This window comes from Uranotaenia lowii, chromosome 2 (assembly GCF_029784155.1).
Source record: "Uranotaenia lowii strain MFRU-FL chromosome 2, ASM2978415v1, whole genome shotgun sequence".
NCBI lineage: Eukaryota > Metazoa > Arthropoda > Insecta > Diptera > Culicidae > Uranotaenia > Uranotaenia lowii.
In genome coordinates this window covers 93,311,253-93,336,302 of record NC_073692.1, presented here as the reverse complement: position 1 = coordinate 93,336,302, position 25,050 = coordinate 93,311,253, and the positions used below count along the sequence as shown (strand labels likewise).

Below are 25,050 nucleotides of genomic sequence, written 5' to 3'. Positions count from 1 at the left end.
TAAAAAAATCAGAAAATAATTATTTCTATGCATATGAGTTTCAAAAAAGGGATCAAATTTTTGAATAAAGGCGACTTTAATCTACCAAAATAAAGTATTCAAAAATAAATGTCTATTATAAAGTGAGAAAATTTCAGGAATCTGTAACAGTATTCGGAACCTGGGATAAGTTTTCGAGGATTTGGCGTGAGTTATGAGTAAAAATTGTTAATCTTATGTGACGCAATCATCAAAATTTGATAAGAACTTTAAAAATTTGAATTCTTTGGGGGGAGGGGGTGGTCAACCATAAAAATTCCTCCTCTCTTTCGTTCGTGCGGCCTTAATGGAAGAATGACCCTGGCAGTTAAACTCCCTTGAAAAAATAGTTCCTGCGGCTACGATTATGTATCTGTGTTTCTTTAAAGGATATTTAATTGCTTTTAAACATAAATACTTATACAATTAATTTTTATAAACGCAAATCAAACAAAAATACTCTCTCTTTTTAGGAAAGTTTAAGAAAAGTTATGTTAAACATTTAATAATTTTAAATTGCGAAAACAAATTAAACTCTTGAAATCGAGAAAACAAATTGTTTCAATAATTTTATTGTGAATGAAAGTCAATATACAAAATAGAGGTAGGAAGTAGAAACTATATTTGTAAAGAATTATTAAACATATCCCTTTGAATACAAGTATAAAAATTTTATTTGAAAAATAAAATGTGTTTGACAATTTACTAAACAAAACGGTGATTTGATGCTTGTTCAGGAATTGGTCATTTTAATTTTTAAACTTTAAGAACACAATATTGTATTTGTTTTGGCGATCACAAGTATTCGGTTATTAATTTAACACTCATTGAAAAAATTATTCAAAATATTCAAAATCTTTATAATTTTTTTCATATCACATACGAAGAAAATTTATATTGAAAAAATGATTGCGAAGCAATTTGAGTCTGAAGTTTTCAAATAAAGTTAACTATGAATTGAATTTGTTAAAATTATTAAAATATGTAGCAAATTTTTGAGAAAATTTAAAACATGGGAACTAATTATAAGGACTTTTTTTAAATCTAAAAGTAGTATTAAATAAGATCTTAACTAATCTTTGCTCCATAATATTATAAACCAGGAATCGTTTGAACTATATTTAATGTTTTAAATTAAAATTGAAATTTGGTATGAAAAGCAAATTTCAAAAGCAAAAATCAGGCTCAAAGAAAAAAAATCCTGCTTAAAACAAATAAAGGAAAATTTGAAAGTTATTGAATTGAATAAATGTCAAGAATCCTCTCAAAAGTTTGCATAAACCTTGACTCAATAATTTGAAAAGTTATGTTAAAGATTCATTCAAATAATCTTGAATCATAAAACAATGTATTAAGCATTATACATATCTACAAAAAAATAATTGTTTTTGATTTCGGAATTTCACTATTCAATGTGAATTGTGATATTTCGAAATCATAATAAAATGTTTTTGGTAGGTATAAGCCATAAGTTTCTTTATGCCTTCAGCAAACCTTTCAAAGCATAACCTTTTCAATAATTTCACCTCGATAAGATTAGGTTCATTTTTAATTTAAGTCCATTTTAAGGTTTCAGTGATATTGAGTAAAACTGTTTTTTTTTTTCATGATTGTTTCACTTAATATCAGTGAAATCTTAAAATAGACTTAATTAAAAATAACTTAACCAGATTTTTTTTTGTATATCTACAAAAAATCTATGATGTTTTTTCTGATGTTTTCCATCTGTTCAAAATAATATTATGTTGGATGTATGGGAAGAACAAAATTTTTATTTACTTTGTTGGGCATTCAATGAAAATGAAATCGTTTACCTAAATCCATGAACAAAATAATAGAGAAGATTTATGTTTATATGACAATCTGTGAATTTTGAAACTCAGATTCTCAATTCACTACCGCATTTCATGATCGAAATACTCAAGAAGCTCAAGATAAATTGAAAATTAAATTCAAACTTCAATTAAGATGATGTTGAAGATGTAATGAATTTTAATTTAAAAATATCAACTTGAATGATTGTGAATTATTATTCAACAAGTAATGTTCCGTGGAATTTAAAGCAAATTTTTTCTTAGTTAATGTGAGAACTAAAATCTTGGAAAATTTCACAAAACTTCATATTTGGCTCCTCTGCCGCGGATAGAATAATACAGTATAAATAAAAAAAATTGAAATTTATGTTTTTTTATAAAGTGTTTTGAAACAACTGAAAACTTTTTTTGCAAATTTTACATTATAAATCAATTTACTTAAAATGACCAAAACATTGAATTTTCCTTGATGAAGAAAAAAGATAACAATAAGGAAATCTCAAAAGACTTTCAAAACAACTTGAGTGTCATATTCAATCGAAAAAAAGAAGTCAAGAACCAAAAAACTGAAATCAGCAATAAAAATTCAAAATTTGAGAATAAAAAAAAAACTTTTTTTCAGAAAAAAATATAAGGAAGATCTAATTAATCATCATTGAAAAATAAAAATTTGTTATCTCCAAGTGTTTATTCTATGAAACCAATCCACCGGATATGAACAAAAAAAAACAAATTGCCTCAAAACCAACCACTTGGCACGAGCCGGCACATTAGCGCAAAGACAGGAAGCATAGATCCACAACATTGATTGCACACCTCCGGCATCAGAACATAACAGAACGAAACACCGACCGGTAGCATGAAAACATTAATCCTACCCATAGCAGAAAACGGAGCATAATCACCTTATAATATTTTTTGTTGTGGTTGTTGCTGCAGATGCCTTCGTTGTTGCTTCTTCTCTTTCTTTTTGGTAAACGATCTAGAAAAAACTGCTACGTCTTCTTCGGTTTAATCCTTGGATGGCTATAACACTTTGCGATATTCTCAGTTTCGATTCGGTTCCGGTCTAGTGTGGATCAGAATGTAGAAGAAATTCGGGCAAGGGATCACTCACTGTAGCAAATAACGGATAATCCCCGTCTCATTGGAGGATGCTTGCCAATCAAATTACTGGCGAAGGTTTTTTCGCAAATTATTTTTTTACAAGTTTTGCCTCCCCGACAACCCCATCAAATTTGCCTAGGGGGGATGATTATCGCATGTTGATTGCAATCACGTCAAGCAGCGCTCTATCACATATTTTTCAACTATTTTTTTCCGTGTGGATACTCTCTCGAGATCGAGATTGCTTCCGGAAGCACGGATGTGCTCGCGTTTCGAGAACTGAAAAACAGGAAGCTCGTTACGAATTCATCATCATCAACAGAAGCATCCTGGTGCGGGAATTCGTACTACGGTTATCGTTTTTGCCGAACTTCAGCATTATGTTATTCCACAAAAATCACCGGCCGTTCCAGATTAAACACAATGGCCACATTCAACACGTAACGATATTATCCACCATTTATTTACCGATCGAGAATCAGAAGTTGCCACAATGAACCATTCTGAACCGCGTAAATCACAATGAAATTGATTTAAACCAACTGTGTGTACCCCCAGATTCGAACATTTTCCGGTTCACTTCCACCACGCGTTGATTTTTTCCTCCGTTTTGGAGCAGCCGATTTTTCCGCTCATTAACTATGCATTTAAACTCTTCAGCTGAGCACTGCCACTGAAAGGTTTCCATTCATTATTGGGTGTTCCGATTTTAAAGGTTTCCTTCAACGGCATCATCAAAATGCGCCGAGATGCACATCCACACCGGTTTCAATTCATCACTCCCAAAACTTCTCTAAGCTTCCAGCGAAATGCAATGATAACCCTTTCAACCCAAAACGACAACTCATCGATGCACTCGGTCTTATCAAAAACCGAACATCAAACAAAAGTCAACAGAACCCGAAATCGACGACGACGACTACAATGCTTTCGTCAACCTACGAGAGCAAGGAAAACATACGCCAAAACGCGACAGGAAACCGCGAAATGTCGCAGGCAGCAGCATAAATCGAAACCGGTCTGCCACACGCACATGCCAAACAAGCACTGGTCTGGTTGATTCTGATTTTTCCTTCCGCAGATTGTATGCAACTTCACCGAATCAAATCTCATCCCCGGCAGAAGAGATGTGAGCCGTTTGTTGTTTTGAAGCCGAATCGTGTTCGGTGCCGATGAACGAATCCAGTTGAATTCGTTCCGATTGTTTCGGTATTGGTACAAAGCACGATCGGCTCCGTGTATGGATACACAGCGTTCGGCCTTGAGTTGAGTGCTGTTAGCCCTTTTTGCTTTATACGCTTTTTTTTCAATAGGAAGCAGAATTTTCGGTTTCTTGCCGAACGTGGGTTGCGTTCGGGTCGATCAGCTGTTTCGACGATTCTAAATAAGCGGCACACGACTGGGAGGCGGAATCGTTCAAAAGGGAAATGGAAAATCATTGGAAAAACAAAAGTTTGCGATAAACTAAGGAAAGTTTCCCGATATGAGGGTTGATGGTATGAATGGACTTTTATCTTGTAATCGGCAAAGAGAGTGAGGAGAAATTACGACTAAAGAATAGACTAAAACATTTTTCGTTATAAACCTCTTTTAAAGCTTCACAGAAACAGGGAATAAACGAGTTGGGTGGATTTTTTAGCAACTAAGTACCTATTTGCTTTACCGAACTTGTTTCGGTAAATTTGCTTTACCGAACTTTCAGAACTTGCTTCGAATAACTGAAAGTTATTCGTTTAGTCAATTTGTTTATGACTACCGAGAACCCAGTACTCTTTTCAGATTTTTCTATCAAATTTATCTGTCACACTGATAATTTATCATAAAAATTACCGATACGATCCACGTACTCTACATGTTCAAAACTTTGGCAAAGAGTTACAAAAAAAAATCTAATAACCGACAGTAGAAGGTAAATAATATAAAAACCCCGTTCGATTTTAACAACACGCCCAAACACTTTGTGTTGACAAAATTGAACAGGGTTTTTTCAACGTTTTTTGCACATATTTTTACGAAAAAAAAAATCTGTTATTATTATCATTTACATAATTTTTAGTTAATTTTTGATCATTTTTAGTGGTTTTTCAAATTTTCTTATCATGGTTTTGATGCATTTAGCACTTCTCTTGTTTTGTTTAAAATGGTTTTTGTCATATTTTCTGTATTTGTCAAACTTCATCTTTTTTTATTCATTTTTTGTCATTTTCAGTTTTTTGTTTGTGTTTGATATTTTAATTTTATGAAACTTTCAGTAATTTTGTCATTTTTAAATACCTCATAATTTTTATTTCAATATTTTTGTTTTTGTCGTTGTATTCTATCAACTGTTGAGAACGTTAAAACGTAACTATGGTGTTTGTCCAAATTATATTGATCCCGTTACAGCGAATAATATAAGGTCTTGTCGCTACAAAAAGCCGTTCGATCTTGGCACATGTGCCAAAATCGGATGTTGCCAAAGTAAAATGTTGCAAAATTGAATGATGTCAAAAACAAACCGGTACATTTATCTCGGGTTTTGGAACTTTTGAAACATAAGTCTCTCAAAATGTGCAAAATTACGCATGAAAAACGCTACACTGATCTTTACTTAAGCAGTATCAAAGGATTAATTGAATTTAAAAAAAAAGTGAGGGAAAATTATAATCGTAAGCTTTACTCAATTTGAGGAAGATTTTTCCAATTTCAGATATCATTTTCGTTGGGTTTGATCTACAAGATTTTTTCACATTTAAGTACCAATTATCTTAAGGATAATACAAATTATTAAGAGGGGACTTTCCATGAATTTTTGAAAAATAAAAAATAAAACTACCTACCTTGAAAACAGAAAGAATTTTTTTTCGAAATGAAACATTCCGAGCAGACTTTTAATGCCCAATAATACCTTTTTATGCTATGATAGAACGTTAAGTATGGTGCCAAGTGTAGGTTGCATTAAAACCACAATGCTATCTTGTTTTGCCACACAATGCTATCTTGTTTGCCACATCTTCTCTTTCGAGATTGTGGTACACTTCCTGACTTATTATTTCAATAGAAGCTAAGTCTCCCATTTCGTTGCCTTAGATTATAAAATTTTTAAAATGGAAAACCAGCCCCCACAGAATGTTAAGGGTGCCCTGGCCGAACCCTGCGGACTGTGTGGGGAAGTGGGATGGGAAGGTATGTTAGCCAACGTTTACTTACAGGTAGATGCAGAGATCTCTACGACCCACCCATAAACGTGAGGAGGTTTTGGAGCATTGTTGGTTATTTTGGGAAGGGTTAACCCTGGGAGATGCTAGGCCAGCATTGCGGGTTCTGAATTTGTCCTACACCTCCTATGCTCCTAAAGTTTCCTACTGAAACTCCTAGAACTGATTTTGAGGCTCGTGGTTACATTTCGCATTTCGAATGAATAATTCATTTTTATGAAATTTCCGGAACTGCCATAATTTTTTAATGAATAGTTTGCGAATATGACCTATCATCTGGAAATTATCTTTCAATTTTTAAATTTTTAAATGTAGAATATGAAGTCAAAATAATTTTTGAATATTTATCAAGTACCTACATTGTTCTAGCTAGCCTCGTTATTTTTTAATTATTTCTAAATATTGAGTTTATTATAGCTCAACTAACTTCTAGCAGTATTTCAAATGTCAGGGTCATCCTAACATGAAATTTCAGAAGCACTCAAGCTTTTAAAAGCATTACGTTCAGATTACATTTATCGAAAACTTTCAAACTCAACCATGTTAGCGTCATCAAAATTCCAAAGAAAAATGACGGGCAAAAGTTTTACTAAGAAAAATGAAAATTTCGAATTTAAAGTTAAGCTCATGCTTTTCTTATTAATATGCACGTCACCAAATTATCGCACAAAAACGAATGAAATATCACCGGCTCACTTATAAATATAACTTTTTTCCATCAGAAAATGGTGCTAACTTTCTGCAAAAATTAAACCCCTAAATTTATACTATAACTTTCTTACGCTAAACTTGTATGCAAGTTTTCATTAGGGAAAATAATTTTCGTGCAACTATCCAAAGTGAAATATTTCATTTAGAGCTATTTAGAGTTGTTGTAAGGATGAAGCTGTCAAAATTCCACTCTAGCTAGTTTTAATGAAATTGTTTTTTTAAGTTAAATTAAATCGTTAATCTAAGCAAATATAATCTATAGCAAATAAAAAATAAAACTTAGCTTGGAATCCGTTGTCCCCAAAGCATGGCTCCTCTGTGGAAAACTTGCGAAGGAAAAGTCGCGATATCATCCTCTTCACTCAACCATTTTGAAGAGATAAACACACTTTCTTTCCATTCTTCGACGAAACTCCACATTTACACTACGAACGATCATCCTATACACCACTTGAAAGTAACATCAACAATTTAAAACACTTTGAACAAGGATAATTTACAAAAAATATTCATCCAACGCAATTCAAAAACTTCACACAAGCAGTGTTGCCACCGATCCATCGACAAAAATCTAGAAAAACGTCTGGTTAAAAAATATACTGATAAAATGCAAATAGTTTGAATGTCAGACTAGATTCGGAAGATCCAATAAATTGAGCACCGAATGGAATTTGGAGCTGCATTCTAGTTATGATGGATCTAATCGATAGCTAGCATTTTTTTTTTTTTCATAAATGAGAAACCAAGTTCAAAAAGTTCTATGTCTTGTTCCAGAATGGCGTCGCAGTGATTGTTTTGCTGGATTTAGACATTTACGCAGTATGGGCTAAAAATAAATGCAAATGAAAAGGTTCATAACTTTTATTACCCTGATTTTTTTTTCATTAAATCAATATTTAAAAAAATATTTCAGTTTGAAGTTAATATTAACGGTAACCGATTTTATTTTCTAAATTCATTGTTCATTAGAAGAGTCGATGTGAATTCATATCTCAAACGCCGAAGCCTGAAAATTATCGTTTTGGTTTAAAAGTCATCCATAGTTTTTTTCACAGAATCTCAAAGTGACATTTTTTTAGTAGATTGAACCTAACCGAAAGTTGTATGGGAAAATTGAATATTTTGTTCTGAAAAACTAACATGATTTTTCTTTTAAATCTGGAACCATGTCATCGTTTTTCGGTCAATTCTTAAATTATTCTAATGCAAATTTTCTGAAGAATAACTTTTCGAAGAACGTATATTGAGATCTCGTCAGATAATTGAATTAAAATTGAATGGAGGTATTATATGCAGTTCAAATAGACTCGAAACTCTGCCAACTTAAACGAGACATGGCTTGATAAATTTGATTAAAGATTTTTTCCTTAAGATTTCTGTGCTGTCTCCAGTCAGCCGAAGTTTAAGTCTTGAACAGAGTGTAAGCTTCATCTACAGTGTTCAGAAACCTTACTTAAAAGGGGTAGCAACGCTCACCTGCACTCGTGAATAACACAGTTGATCATATAAGAAGCTTGATGTGATAGTTGTTGCTGTTTTAAGTGTTTATTATGGAGTCCCAAAATTGCACAGTCTCTGGAAATCTGGGGGCTCTCCCTTCAAATGGGAGATAAGGATGTAAAGAACAAACTTTTGTATGGGGCCAACTAAAAACATGTTTCGAGGTTCCGCAAATGTGATCTTTAAAAAAAGTCCACTTTTAAAAGATTTGATTTTAAATTAATTCTGGGTCATGAAATTTTCAAAAAATTTATAAAATGTATATTGTTTTACATTTTGTTTGGATTAAATACTACGTTTAAAAATAAAAAAATTACCAAATTTGTATAAAAATTAAAAATCAACAAGCTGTTTTCCAGAAAAAAAAATTTTTTTTTTTTGCTGTTTAACTTATAACATGCAATGAGTACATTTTAATAATGGTTTTTCATATGACAATTTGCGACCAAATCACAATCTTTGAACCACCATAACTTTTTTGTTTCAAGTCCAATCCAGTAGCAGTCTTTAGATGAAATGTTAGTCTTGACTAAAATATTAATAAAATCAACATAAACAAGCAATCGATTTGTAAAGAAAAAATTCAGTGCAACCCCTTACCGTTATCGAACTTAGCTCAAATTTTGACTTCTCAAACTTTCCTTCAAACATCAAAGTTTTTACTTTGCAAGTGGTTTGATTTTCAAGTTGGTATTAATTAGGACGAATTTGATAAATTAATTTAAAAATTAGGATATTGAGATTTTCAATAAGCTTTGAACCGTAAATTTGGTTCATTTTTTAAATTTTTGTAGTGTAGTGTAGCATTCAATTTAAACAAAATTAAAACCATATAAAATATATAAATTTTTTAATTATTTTTGATCCCAGAATTAATTTAAAACAAATTTAAAAAAAGTGAACTTTCTCAAAGATCGCCTTTGCGGAACCTCTAAACATGATTTTTCTTAGTTGGCCCCATACAAAAGTTCGTTCTGCACATCCTTATTTTCCATTTGGTGGGTGAGCCCCCAGATTTTCCGAAATAATGCAATTTTGGGACACCCTAGTGTTGATACTATGTTTTGATCTATTTTGCTTTTAAATTTCGATGTACAGTAGTTTTTAGATTTCTGTTTTTCTACATATGAAAAAGAGAGAATTATAAATTTCAAGAAACACACTCTTAAAGCTTCAGTTAAGCAAATTTCAGAATATGTTTCGAAAAGGTAAACTTTCCAGTTAATCCAAAGTGTGAAAATTAAAATATTGAAATTTATAATTACTAGAAGATAATTTTTAGATGCAGTTTTTTTTAAATTCTTTTTCAAAATCGACATAAGAAACTATTGAATTTTCATAAAAATTAAATAATTCGTTTTAATTAGATGTACACTACTAAATTGATATTCTACATGGTTTTATTTCAAGAAAAAATCTTAAAACTGCTATAGAGAAGAATAATTTGAACTGGAATCGATCCTTTGTGTTTCGAAAACTATGCAAATTACATCTTATAATCGAAATAGATTGATACAAAACGTTTCCACTTTTGAGAACAATATAAGTTATGGATTCAAGACAATAAAAATACAATTTTTTTCTTTAATTTTTAGTTACGCCAAATTCACGGTTTCGCCAAATTCACGCTAGAATTTTTTCCCGATAAAAAATCTATGGGAGTCGTAAGGGGCTTTAAAAATATCAATCAGTAGATACAGATTAATTCCTGAGACATTCATTTTATAAGGTACATTCGCAAAAAAAACTTGTAAGAATCTGGTTCAATTAAAGCTTCTTATAAAGATTGAGAAATATGGTAGATAAAGAAAAAAAAATTGTAGCGAGTTAACTTTTCACAAACTCATAGGGTTTGTTTCTCACTGTCACTGATATATGAGGAAATGAAGAAAATTCAAGTATTTTATAAAAATTTCAATAAATGAATTGACTTACAAGGAAAAAAAAACAAAAGAAAAAGCTGCAAATCAGGAAGATTGTATCAGCTTTTTTCCAGATTTTTTTTTCAAAATTTCTATCTAGAACAACTCAACTTTGTGTAATGTTCCTAGTATGCAACATTGTTGCATACAAGTTTATGTCCAATCTGTTACAATTTATTATTTTTGAATTATTTTTTGTTGTTTTCTGTTCCATTTGATGTTTCGACTCTTTGTGACAAGCGAAGGATTTAGAGGAAATAGAGGATAGAGAGGAATTAAAAATATACATAATTGAATTTTTTTTTTTTTTATTATAATTGAATTATCCATGCTGAATTTCACTTTAGGCACTTTTTGGCTTATGATGTAAATTTTTTTAAATGTTTTTTTTTCAACGATGTGATGTGGTATGAATGATTATATTTTAAAAGCTTATATTAAAATTACATTTAATGAAACGAAAAAAAAACTGATGTTCAACAGCAGACGATATTCACGCCAGTTTTCTTTTCTTCCGGAGATATGACAAGAAAAATCATTGAAAATTGAGTATTTTCAAGTGCTTGAACATTTCAAGTTGTTTTTAATCCCTATTTTTTCAGTTATGTAAAGTAATTAAAATTATTATTTTTCGGTGAAATTTAATTTTATCCTTAGTAACTAAGCTTTGATGATTGTAAGCAGATTTTTTTTTATTCTGGTAAATTTGGCTCTCGGAAGTTATCGAAAGTCTAGTAGGTTTAAAGTTTATTTGCTCCCTAATTGTCATATATTATTTTATTGTACTATATGAGCTACTGATGAGTTTCAAAGTCATAAGGTCTGAATTGAACGAATTTCTAAGCGTATATAATTCATCCAGTATGTTTTCTTATAGCTGCTTATAGACTGCATACCCTGAACTCGTATTATTTTCAGATGTTAAAACTTTCCTTTTAAAAAAAACCTAAATAAAAATCATCCAAATTTGGTCCAATCATAGCAAAGGAACTTATATTTTATGTTTTCATCATTTTGGAAACAGGAATGGTTTTTTGGTACATTTTAGTACATTTATCTCACACATCCATCTCCCTGTTGTCAAAACTTTCGTTCGCTCTTTAAAATTCTTCGGTTTATCGGTAAAGTCGATTTCAATGATTTTTTTTGTTGCTCCATTCATATTTTGAAGAGCAAAACACAACAATCCCAATCCCCGAGAACGGAAAGAAAAACTTGAAACAGTCGGCAACCGGCAGCAGCAACAACGATTCTTGGTTGGGTTTGGTTGGAAGTTATTTATTGTTTATATTGCCCCGTTGCTTCGTTTTCTTCCTTCTTGTTGGAGAAGGGCTTTCCCTATACTACTTTGCTTCCTTCTAATCCACTTTTGGTCCTCTTCCCAATATGGCACATAGGGCAGCAACAAACAGCCATAACTAGGGATCACTTCCAGAGGCAGAGCGGGAATATGAGAAAAACCAGCATGGGATCTCTTCTTACTTGGACTAGACCAGAGCTCTTCGGGTACCGGGTCGATTTATGTGTTGCGTATCAACTGTTCTTTGAGGATTTTTTATCCTGTTTTTATTGATATAGTTGAAAGGAAACTTGGCAACATATTTCACCTTTTGTTTTGCAAGGATGTTATTGAACTTTTTTTCTACTTGTTTGTGTTCTTAAGAGAAAAAAATCCAAAATTTTAAAACATCCCTTATTAACTGAAAATTAATGTATGCATTCAAATTTTTTAAACACGATAAACTTTAAAGCAGAAATTATCGATAGAGCTCAATGATTTGGAAAAAAGCCATTATTTTTCCCTTACTTGATTAATGGGTAAGGAAATTCGAATTTAAACATTTCACACCTCATCCACTTTTTCTTCATTTCCTCCTTCCTGTCACTTCAAGTCCTCCGGAAATGTAGTACCTTTCCGCTCCGTCTCATTTTCCTCAAATCTGAGATAGAAGTCCCCATCCAACCGAGGACTGCTTCATCAACAAAGTACCGTCCTCAAAAGGCTCCTTCCTCAGGACCACGATTAGCCAAGTGAAGAAGGGAAAATTATCATAAATACATTGGACCAGAGCCCAAAGACGAAAGAAAGTCTCTTCCAGTTCACCGATTTTTGAATTTTTCAAGCACAGAACCGCGGATTTTCCACCCGCCGCGTGTCCGACCATTTAAGAAGCGTCATCATAATCATCGTCTTCATTCATTCTGGTGGATCGGAACAACTGACGGCTGGCGGTCTTCGTCTGGAGGGAAGGATATCATTTACACAACCTGTGACTAGCAGCAGCATAAAGAAAACACAGATCCCGACCGACCGGCCGGTTCCCTTAATCTTTCCTGCCGTTTCAACAAAACGGGGACCCTTCTGTGTTTTTAAGGTCGAAAACGTTTTGCTTCCATGGGGGGAAAGAAGCCGCGTGTTTTACAGGAAAAGACCAAAAAATATTTCGATGATTCAGATGAGATTTTTTTCATTCATTGCTGTTGCCTTAGGAATAGGGTTACAGATAAGGAGAAAAAGATTTAAATTGGGTTCTTATTGAAATGAAAAATGTCTGTCTGTCTGTCTGTCTGTCTGTCTGTCTGTCTGTCTGTCTGTCTGTCTGTCTGTCTGTCTGTCTATCTGTCTGTCTGTCTGTCTGTCTGTCTGTCTGTCTGTCTGTCTGTCTGTCTGTCTGTCTGTCTGTCTGTCTGTCTGTCTGTCTGTCTGTCTGTCTGTCTGTCTGTCTGTCTGTCTGTCTGTCTGTCTGTCTGTCTGTCTGTCTGTCTGTCTGTCTGTCTGTCTGTCTGTCTGTCTGTCTGTCTGTCTGTCTGTCTGTCTGTCTGTCTGTCTGTCTGTCTGTCTGTCTGTCTGTCTGTCTGTCTGTCTGTCTGTCTGTCTGTCTGTCTGTCTGTCTGTCTGTCTGTCTGTCTGTCTGTCTGTCTGTCTGTCTGTCTGTCTGTCTGTCTGTCTGTCTGTCTGTCTGTCTGTCTGTCTGTCTGTCTGTCTGTCTGTCTGTCTGTCTGTCTGTCTGTCTGTCTGTCTGTCTGTCTGTCTGTCTGTCTGTCTGTCTGTCTGTCTGTCTGTCTGTCTGTCTGTCTGTCTGTCTGTCTGTCTGTCTGTCTGTCTGTCTGTCTGTCTGTCTGTCTGTCTGTCTGTCTGTCTGTCTGTCTGTCTGTCTGTCTGTCTGTCTGTCTGTCTGTCTGTCTGTCTGTCTGTCTGTCTGTCTGTCTGTCTGTCTGTCTGTCTGTCTGTCTGTCTGTCTGTCTGTCTGTCTGTCTGTCTGTCTGTCTGTCTGTCTGTCTGTCTGTCTGTCTGTCTGTCTGTCTGTCTGTCTGTCTGTCTGTCTGTCTGTCTGTCTGTCTGTCTGTCTGTCTGTCTGTCTGTCTGTCTGTCTGTCTGTCTGTCTGTCTGTCTGTCTGTCTGTCTGTCTGTCTGTCTGTCTGTCTGTCTGTCTGTCTGTCTGTCTGTCTGTCTGTCTGTCTGTCTGTCTGTCTGTCTGTCTGTCTGTCTGTCTGTCTGTCTGTCTGTCTGTCTGTCTGTCTGTCTGTCTGTCTGTCTGTCTGTCTGTCTGTCTGTCTGTCTGTCTGTCTGTCTGTCTGTCTGTCTGTCTGTCTGTCTGTCTGTCTGTCTGTCTGTCTGTCTGTCTGTCTGTCTGTCTGTCTGTCTGTCTGTCTGTCTGTCTGTCTGTCTGTCTGTCTGTCTGTCTGTCTGTCTGTCTGTCTGTCTGTCTGTCTGTCTGTCTGTCTGTCTGTCTGTCTGTCTGTCTGTCTGTCTGTCTGTCTGTCTGTCTGTCTGTCTGTCTGTCTGTCTGTCTGTCTGTCTGTCTGTCTGTCTGTCTGTCTGTCTGTCTGTCTGTCTGTCTGTCTGTCTGTCTGTCTGTCTGTCTGTCTGTCTGTCTGTCTGTCTGTCTGTCTGTCTGTCTGTCTGTCTGTCTGTCTGTCTGTCTGTCTGTCTGTCTGTCTGTCTGTCTGTCTGTCTGTCTGTCTGTCTGTCTGTCTGTCTGTCTGTCTGTCTGTCTGTCTGTCTGTCTGTCTGTCTGTCTGTCTGTCTGTCTGTCTGTCTGTCTGTCTGTCTGTCTGTCTGTCTGTCTGTCTGTCTGTCTGTCTGTCTGTCTGTCTGTCTGTCTGTCTGTCTGTCTGTCTGTCTGTCTGTCTGTCTGTCTGTCTGTCTGTCTGTCTGTCTGTCTGTCTGTCTGTCTGTCTGTCTGTCTGTCTGTCTGTCTGTCTGTCTGTCTGTCTGTCTGTCTGTCTGTCTGTCTGTCTGTCTGTCTGTCTGTCTGTCTGTCTGTCTGTCTGTCTGTCTGTCTGTCTGTCTGTCTGTCTGTCTGTCTGTCTGTCTGTCTGTCTGTCTGTCTGTCTGTCTGTCTGTCTGTCTGTCTGTCTGTCTGTCTGTCTGTCTGTCTGTCTGTCTGTCTGTCTGTCTGTCTGTCTGTCTGTCTGTCTGTCTGTCTGTCTGTCTGTCTGTCTGTCTGTCTGTCTGTCTGTCTGTCTGTCTGTCTGTCTGTCTGTCTGTCTGTCTGTCTGTCTGTCTGTCTGTCTGTCTGTCTGTCTGTCTGTCTGTCTGTCTGTCTGTCTGTCTGTCTGTCTGTCTGTCTGTCTGTCTGTCTGTCTGTCTGTCTGTCTGTCTGTCTGTCTGTCTGTCTGTCTGTCTGTCTGTCTGTCTGTCTGTCTGTCTGTCTGTCTGTCTGTCTGTCTGTCTGTCTGTCTGTCTGTCTGTCTGTCTGTCTGTCTGTCTGTCTGTCTGTCTGTCTGTCTGTCTGTCTGTCTGTCTGTCTGTCTGTCTGTCTGTCTGTCTGTCTGTCTGTCTGTCTGTCTGTCTGTCTGTCTGTCTGTCTGTCTGTCTGTCTGTCTGTCTGTCTGTCTGTCTGTCTGTCTGTCTGTCTGTCTGTCTGTCTGTCTGTCTGTCTGTCTGTCTGTCTGTCTGTCTGTCTGTCTGTCTGTCTGTCTGTCTGTCTGTCTGTCTGTCTGTCTGTCTGTCTGTCTGTCTGTCTGTCTGTCTGTCTGTCTGTCTGTCTGTCTGTCTGTCTGTCTGTCTGTCTGTCTGTCTGTCTGTCTGTCTGTCTGTCTGTCTGTCTGTCTGTCTGTCTGTCTGTCTGTCTGTCTGTCTGTCTGTCTGTCTGTCTGTCTGTCTGTCTGTCTGTCTGTCTGTCTGTCTGTCTGTCTGTCTGTCTGTCTGTCTGTCTGTTTTTTTTGAATCAGTTTCTAATTCAAAAGAGATTTATTTTGATACCCTTTTTTTGCTAAGAACATGTGTCTCAAATGATCGTTTATGCTTTGTGATAAATATTATCAAAAAAGATTCTCCCAGCTAAGTTATATCCTTTTGGTAACTCTACTAGGCTGGAAACCATCATTTTTTCGCGGCGCGGCCGTCGACAACCCAACGCGATTGAGAAGATTGCTTATCTTCATTAATCAAAAACAAACGTGCCGACAAGAGGAAGGGCTTCCTCGGCTGCTTGCTATTTATATCCATCCCATGGTTTGAATTATCCCGAATTACCTACTTCAAGCAGCAGAGATCCAGGAGACGGTTTATCGGTGGAGACACGCTGCAAAGGTGGCAAGAAGAAGAGAGTTTCCAACCCGGGGTATCCGCCAATCCATCCGTGGTAGCTTAATTTATGATGAAAAACGGGATGGGACCAAAAAACCTGCCGATCCGATCCAACCCAAAGTGCTACTGTTGCTTACCTTCGGTTCATGCTTTTGGTCTGAAGGAGGTTTTTTTCGGGATTTTTACAGCTCGTGAAAAACATAAAAATGTTCTGGCGGCGCGGCGGTCTGCTTCAGAAGAATGCAATTCACAGACAGCCCCCGACCGGAATGGAATGAAGGAGAAAGTGCGTTCTATGGATATTTTATGCTTCGAGGGTGGTCGCCGAAGGTGTCTTTCTCTGTTGGTTCAGAGGAATAGGAAAACCTCTAGCTAGCGCAGGTGGGCTTTCTTCTGTTTAGATAGCAGCAGATTATTAGGCTGTTTAATGATTGCTATATCCTTTTGAGGGGTTTCTTCCGAAAGGAATCCGTTTAACAGATTCAGCATGCCTCAAGAGGCTTTCAATCTTAATTGAGTTATTGATAAAGATTGAGAAATGGATACTTATTCGGCAAATGTAGGAGAAAAGCAACAGTGAACAATGATATCTTGAAAGAAAAAATTAACTGATTAATCAGAAAACGTTTAAATATTTAAAAAAAAAATAAGAATGATTAAAAAATCTATGTCTTTAATAGAAAGTACCTACTTGGTGTTTTCAAGATTAACGTTAAGTTTGGAATCCACGAGCTACAAATTTATATTGAATTGAGACATTAAGAATCGGGGAGGAGAAGGAATGGACTCGTTTCGAACGCACCTATTTTTTCTAACTGCACTTATAACATCCCTAAGCAACTAAAAGTCCCATAAAGGAGGTACAAAAAAACTTACTCAGCCCCATCTTTGATATCTATCAGCTCAAAATCGATAATTTCAAGAAATTCTCTCTCTATCTCAATCTGACTTTTGGCATCGGTCCATATCACCTTCTCTTGAATATTTACTATGTTCAGTACATGGTGCCGCCATGATGCCCCGTGCCGGATTCCAAACTCGACAAATTGCTCAATTTTTTCTTTCATTCATTTCTTACATATATCGCATTAAAATGGTCACTTAAGTACCAAATTACTTATTGAAAAAAAAGTTGCCTGGCTTCAGGATCGACTTCAGGACCTTCGTGGTGAGAATCGAATACGATTCCACAAGACCACGCCTAGATGTTGTTCTAACCTTAATGCTCTTTTTGGAACTTATTGAATCCGGTTTCGAGCACTTTTGTGCTCTTTTTGTGACTTAAGTCCCTTACAACGTACGTATAAATAACTTTTGCAACTTTCAAGTTCATTAATGAGTACATAAATTTCACTGAAGGGAATTGGGCAGTTGATTCTCTTTGTCAGTCAATATGTAACTTTCAAAGCCTTCATTCAAGTAAATATGTGACTTTTGGTTGCTTGGGACGTTCTGAAAAATCATGTTTTCAAGTGAAAATAAATGTAATTGAACGAAAATCAATGTTTCCTAGCTACGCACAACCTGATGTGGGATATTTAAAATACCGAATTCCTATCCTCCATTTTCCATTTTCCTTTCCTTGATCCCTTCCTTAGCTCTTAATTTTTAAAACTAAGCCTGTAGTACTCACACGCATTAATTGCTAAATATGAACTGAGTAGCCGACTACAGTTTTTGAACTTGTACGGTTAGTGAAAGTTGAATTAAGTAAAAAAAAAATTTTTTTTTTGAATTTGCGATCGAGACTTACCGCACCGATACGGGTCAGAGGACATATCAGCCACTCCTTAGTGGGTTTAACCTAAGGTTGCCAAAATTTTCTCTGGTCGTATCCGGACCGCGAAAATCCAGGTTATTAAATCTAAAAACCTTACAAAATTCGGGTATTTGATATCAAAGTGTTTAATACTATACCCGAGTAATATCCGGGAAAATATGATCAAAACCACGAAGTTATTCAGTTAAGATAAAAAAAAAACACTTGGAAATTTTTTTATTCGTCAAACAACGCCAAAAGATTTTAAATCAGACTTAAGGCTTCCAAAAAGGAAATCATGGTAACAAAACAGTTTTTGGTCGTAAAAATGGAAAATTTATTAAATTTTGTAAGATTATAAATCAAAAAGCGCATAAATCCGGGCAAATTAATGCTTTAAAAAAAAAATCTGCAACTAAGATGACCTGGATTTTTTTCAAATTTGGTTTCAAAATTCCCAGCAAGTCCGGATAAATCCTGGAAATATGGCAAACTTAAACAACCTACATGTGAAAAAATTTGTCATTTTCGTCATTTTTGTCATTTTTGTCATTTTTGTCATTTTTGTCATTTTTGTCATTTTTGTCATTTTTGTCATTTTTGTCATTTTTGTCATTTTTGTCATTTTTGTCATTTTTGTCATTTTTGTCATTTTTGTCATTTTTGTCATTTTTGTCATTTTTGTCATTTTTGTCATTTTTGTCATTTTTGTCATTTTTGTCATTTTTGTCATTTTTGTCATTTTTGTCATTTTTGTCATTTTTGTCATTTTTGTCATTTTTGTCATTTTTGTCATTTTTGTCATTTTTGTCATTTTTGTCATTTTTGTCATTTTTGTCATTTTAGTCATTTTTGTCATTTTTGTCATTTTTGTCATTTTTGTCATTTTTGTCATTTTTGTCATTTTTGTCATTTTTGTCATTTTTGTCATTTTTGTCATTTTTGTCATTTTTGTCATTTTTGTCATTTTTGTCATTTTTGTCATTTTTGTCATTTTTGTCATTTTTGTCATTTTTGTCATTTTTGTCATTTTTGTCATTTTTGTCATTTTTGTCATTTATGTCATTTTGGTCATTTTTGTTATTTTTGTCATTTTTGTCACTTTTGTCATTTTTGTCATTTTTGTCATTTTTGTCATTTTTGTCATTTTTGTCATTTTTGTCATTTTTGTCATTTTTGTCATTTTTGTCATTTTTGTCATTTTTGTCATTTTTGTCATTTTTGTCAGTTATGCCATTTTTGTCAATTTTGTCATTTTTGTCATTTTTGTCATTTTTGTCATTTTTGTCATTTTTGTCATTTTTGTCATTTTTGTCATTTTTGTCATTTTTGTCATTTTTGTCATTTTTGTCATTTTTGTCATTTTTGTCATTTTTGTCATTTTTGTCATTTTTGTCATTTTTGTCATTTTTGTCATTTTTGTCATTTTTGTCATTTTTGTCATTTTTGTCATTTTTGTCATTTTTGTCATTTTTGTCATTTTTGTCATTTTTGTCATTTTTGTCATTTTTGTCATTTTTGTCATTTTTGTCATTTTTGTCATTTTTGTCATTTTTGTCATTTTTGTCATTTTTGTCATTTTTGTCATTTTTGTCATTTTTGTCATTTTTGTCATTTTTGTCATTTTTGTCATTTTTGTCATTTTTGTCATTTTTGTCATTTTTGTCATTTTTGTCATTTTTGTCATTTTTGTCATTTTTGTCATTTTTGTCATTTTTGTCATTTTTGTCATTTTTGTCATTTTTGTCATTTTTGTCATTTTTGTCATTTTTGTCATTTTTGTCATTTTTGTCATTTTTGTCATTTTTGTCATTTTTGTCATTTTGGTCATTTTTGTCATTTTTGTCATTTTTGTCATTTTTGTCATTTTTGTCATTTTTGCCATTTTTGTCATTTTTGTCATTTTTGTCATTTTTGTCATTTTTGTCATTTTTGTCATTTTTGTCATTTTTGTCATTTTTGTCAAATTGTCATTTTTGTCATTTTTGTCATTTTTGTCATTTTTGTCATTTTTGTCATTTTTGTCATTTTTGTCATTTTTGTCATTTTTGTCATTTTTGTCATTTTTGTCATTTTTGTCATTTTTGTCATTTTTGTCATTTTTGTCATTTTTGTCATTTTTGTCATTTTTGTCATTTTTGTCATTTTTGTCATTTTTGTCATTTTTGTCATTTTTGTCATTTTTGTCATTTTTGTCATTTTTGTCATTTTTGTCATTTTTGTCATTTTTGTCATTTTTGTCATTTTTGTCATTTTTGTCATTTTTGTCATTTTTGTCATTTTTGTCATTTTTGTCATTTTTGTCATTTTTGTCATTTTTGTCATTTTTGTCATTTTTGTCATTTTTGTCATTTTTGTCATTTTTGTCATTTTTGTCATTTTTGTCATTTTTGTCATTTTTGTCATTTTTGTCATTTTTGTCATTTTTGTCATTTTTGTCATTTTTGTCATTTTTGTAATTTTTGTCATTTTTGTCATTTTTTTTCATTTTTGTCATTTTTGTCATTTTTGTCATTTTTGCCATTTTTGTCATTTTTGTCATTTTTGTCATTTTTGTCATTTTTGTCATTTTTGTCATTTTTGTCATTTTTGTCATTTTTGTCATTTTTGTCATTTTTGTCATTTTTGTCATTTTTGTCATTTTTGTCATTTTTGTCATTTTTGTCATTTTTGTCATTTTTGTCATTTTTGTCATTTTTGTCATTTTGTCATTTTTGTCATTTTTGTCATTTTTGTCATTTTTGTCATTTTTGTTATTTTGTCATTTTTGTCATTTTTGTCATTTTTGTCATTTTTGTCATTTTTGTCGTTTTTGTCATTTTTGTCATTTTTGTCATTTTTGTCATTTTTGTCATTTTTGTCATTTTTGTCATTTTTGTCATTTTTGTCATTTTTGTCATTTTTGTAATTTTTGTAATTTTTGTCAATTTTGTCATTTTTGTCATTTTGGTCATCAAATCCTGAATAATCAGGACACCTCTGGAACCTTTGGTTTGTGAAACGGCGTCTTTTCTCTTAAACGTACCGACAAAAAAACTATGTTAGCTTCCAGATTTTTCAACACAATTCGCAATAAATTTATCCGGAGAAATGAATTTTTGGTCATCAGTGATGATATTGGCTTGTTTGTAAAATTCATCAGAGATTATTCAATTTCTTTTTTAATTGTTTGCCAAACATATGAAGGTTCCGAACTGATAGTATTAACTAGAAATTTATGTTTTCTTTTCAAAGTAGAAACCCAACTGTCACCCAAACACATTTGAAAACATAAATTCTCCACAGGGATGCTCATCGACGGGATTAGCCGCACTGTTGCCCGGGACTAGGGATACCTGCTGTTAAATGAATAATATATTTCTTTTTCGAGCGTGTCGTTAATCCTTCAAATAATTCTTACCGGGTGCAAAATGTTACCGAAGTTTAACTGGAGAAACATGGATGTTACTTGCAAAAAAAACCGTTTTGTTTGTTTGCATTGCAGCAATTTTCTCATACTTTACGATTGTACCAACTTTTGAAGTGGCTGGCAATTTTGAAGTTGTTCCTTCCTCCAACGACATCGGTGGGCCGCGTTTACGAAGGTGGTGTTGAAATTTAATCTGCACCGAACGAAATCCGAAATCGTTTTCCCATGCTGATTTCATGTAAATGCTGAAGAAGAGATGGCAATTGTAGGTACAATATAATCAGCATCGGTCCTTCAATGCAACTGTTTTCAATGGCTTCGGTAGCCGAGAAATGCACACGGAAACCACTTGAAAGTGGCGAATGGTCCTCCTGAAGCTGGAGAGGGCTCTTTTTCGGGGTTCGGGACCTAGGAAGTCGAAGGGGTGCTGCTCAAATTGGCACCCTTGGGAACGAACGAATCGACACCCACCCGGTCGGAAATCGTTGGAAAATGTCGTCAATCCGGGTGAGAGTGCCGGGAAGTAAACATAATTACAAGGTCGTCACACAAGCCCTTGAAGCACCATTCAGTCAAATGGGTCGCGAACATAAATGCCATTCTGATCGCACTCGAATTACGCCGATCGGCAAATGGTGCTTCCTTTTATTGCCGAGTACCGGCGACCTTCAAACGGTACTGGAAGGCCCATCGTGGGAAGTAGTCCGTTCGTGGGTGCCGAAATGCACATTCGCGTTCTTCCGGAAATAATCGACGGTTTGTCACTGTCAATCGTGTACCGGAGGGTGGACCAAATCGATTATCGATATATGCATCGGAGAAAACGGAACACAATGTAACTTCGGCTTTTGTTTAGCTTCGATGGCACTCTCGTGATGAGATTGTATTGTTCGATTTCCCAGCTTCCGATATCCGTTCGATTTTTGTTGATTCTTAATTATGGCAAGTTGCGAGGAATCAATTTCACCAACCGCAACCGTTATTTGCGCAGAAAAGGAAGAAGTTAAAATTTTCCAAACGAAAAAAAAAATCAACGAGAACAGATCAAATTCGATGACGCAGCATCCCTGTTTTGCAGATTTTTTTTTTCTTTTGTTCCCTTCTTCGGATAGCATCCATTGTTCTGGGAGGGCGCAGTGTAAGCCTACCAAAAAATCCCCTTGTACAAACATCGATCCCGGACCATCGTCAACATCCACAGAACGAATCATTATGATGGATGCTAACAGATGATGTTGATGGCGATAAAAATACGCAGCTGAGCTTCCTTTTCAGATGCCTGTGTGTGTCTCTTTCTCTCAGGAGAGCAACAACCGAGCATGTTTTATGTTCCTAGTTATTTCCAGCGCGATCGAATCAGATCGGCCCAGCCCAGCCCAGCATGCGCATCGGCCAAAAAGACACACACAGCACAGGTCGGGATCAAACGAACGCGCACAACTTTTCCCTATTGTCGAAGGGCAGAATCCCGAAAAACGTCAGCAAAATGTTCGTGGTGCTGGCGACAAGGGGATTCGGGACAGCCGAAAGAACGTGCGTGCGACCCTTCGTCACATGTTTTAATTACCACGGCATTGTGTGCGCATGCAATCGGGCTAATCATGGATTTCCCTCGCAGTCGCAGAACCTTCAGTCGGGTTTCTGGGGGAAAAACTATGTGCATGTAGGAAGCGAACGATCGATCCAAAGGTTCGTCGGAATGATTGAGCATTTTCCGAGTCTCTTAAAAACGAATATATTTTGAAACATGAATCAAAACAAAATCGTTTTACAAACTTTCCGTTTGGCATCGTCCTTTGAACCTTCGATCTGTACTCACGCGCATATGTGAAAGTCGGGCTTTTTTTTCTCAGCACAACTATAAAAACGGTAATCAATTAAAATTTGACACATCAAAGGCATTGCTAAATTTTTTTCGCCTGCTTTTGTCTCATATAATGGATGATAGTTTACACAAAAGTAAATTACCCGGAAGAGTTGAAATTCTGTTACAATAAAGTCTTTTTCACATCAAAGTACATTGAAAATAACAGGTAGGCCATTGCGCTTAACCTCACTTCGAAGCTCCGTGTATGTACACAGCATGCTTGCATACCAACAAAAATAGTTATGAGAATTTGGCAATTTTATATAGAATGGCAATCAAAATTATTAATTTCTCCATCGATAGCCATTCGATTCTTTTGAAAAGGGCTTCAGATTAAAGGTTGTTTCTTCAGGGTCATCGGAAACTATTTTTTGCATTGGATTTTTGGATCTGAACCATTAATAATGAGCATTCAAAAGAAATTTTCATCGCCTTCCCTGTTTTTTGAGAGCAAGCAATGTTTTATTTTCTTCTGTCCATGTTAAAAATTTGATAAATGATCTAAAATACTTCATGTTTCTGTGATAAAAAGTCAATTTGTTTGAATTTTCATTCAAATCGCACAAGAAAAAGACCATACATGGCAAAAATATCACCAGATTTTAGTTTGAAATCGACAAATAGCCCATTGTATATTACTTTTAGAGATGTTGAAAAGCCAAATATTGTTCGTTGCATTAAAATGCATAAGTGCATATTTTTCTCATAAATTTAATGCTTGTCAATTTTAAGAAAAATGTGATTTTCTGATTAATTCCATACATTTGCCAGTTTTTTCCATAACTATTTTTCGGGGCCTCCTACCAATACGTTGAAAGAGAGCGGAATAGCCTACCTTGTATATTTCAAAGTACTATGGTTTCACATATGGTCTATTGACAGTGTTTTGATCCAGATGGTTTGTTTACTTAGTGATGAACATTTCATCAAGATTGAAGCAGTCAGTCAAACTCACGTAGAGAAACCCACTTGGTCAGGGGTAAAGATCGCGAAATTCCTGAAATATCCAAAATCGACTGTAAATTCGGTGCTGCAACGTTACCGGGAGACCCTTACGGTGGTCGAGCTAAACAAACCAGGCGTAAAAGTGGAACATATGACCAGAAGCTGCGAGCGAAGGTAATTCGATCAGTTCACAATAATCCTGGAATCTCCTTGCGTGATTTGGCGAAAAAGGTCAAGACGAACCACAGTACAGCTCGACGAATTTGTTTGCGAGAAGACTTGCGGTCGTATCATGCAAGCAAACACCCCAACAGGACGCTGAAAAAAAAACCTGGTTGCCAAAAGCAGGGCAAGGAAGTTGTACGAGAAAATGTTGACCAAGTACAACGGATGCATTTTGATGGACGACGAAACTTACGTCAAAATGAATTTTGGACAAATACCCGGTAACAAACTTTACCGTGCAAAGCGTAAAGGGAATGTTGCGGGTACGTTCGAGTTTGTTTCGCAGATAAATTTGCTCGTAAGTTGTTGATTTGGCAAGGGATCTGTAGTTGTGGGAAGAAGACTAAGATTTTCATCACTGGGGACATAATGAATGGAAATGTTTACAAAGAAGAATGTCTCCAGAAGAGGGTTTTGCCATTCATTCGGTCTCACAAAGGTCCGGTGAAATTCTGGCCTGACCTGGTAGGCTGCCACTACAGCCGGCATGTCGTTAAGTGGTATAAGGAGAACAATATCGATTTTGTTGAAAAAAGTATCAATTCACCAAACTGTCCGGATTTTCGTCCCATCGAGAAATATTGGGCAATAGTTAAGAGCAAACTGAAAAAATGTGGCAGAACCATGAAAAAACCCGCTCAAATGAAAAAGTGGTGGAACAAGATGGAGTATGAGGTTACCAGCATTACTGTGCAGAAAATGATGGGTGGTATCACAAAAAAAGTTCAAAAATTCATCCGAAAGCTGACGAATGATTTTTTTGTATTTTTTTCATTGAAGTGCTATAAAAACCCTACAAAATGACATTTTTACTTTTGTTGTACGTTATTTCTTTGCGGAGAAATGATCTATTTTATCCGACCAGATTCTATGTGAAACAGAATTTAATATATAAACATAAAATGTAAATACGGCGAACCCAGTATCCAGAAGATGGTGAAAGCTGGCCGGATACGCTGGGCGGGACATGTTGCGAGAGTGCCGGACGACTGTCCTACAAAACAGGTGTTCGCTACGAATCCGGTAGGAACAAGACGAGC

At 35.1% G+C, this 25,050-nt stretch overlaps 1 protein-coding gene across 1 annotated transcript in view; it reads right to left on the bottom strand.

The window, feature by feature from the left end:
• Window positions 1–3,967, bottom strand: part of LOC129750036 (roundabout homolog 1-like) — a 359,217-nt gene extending 355,250 nt beyond the window's left edge. The window contains exon 1 of the mRNA XM_055745222.1: window positions 2,738–3,967. The gene's annotated coding sequence lies outside the window, so the exon portion shown is untranslated. The remainder of the gene's footprint in view (window positions 1–2,737) is intronic.
• Between the last annotated feature and the right edge of the window lie 21,083 nt (window positions 3,968–25,050).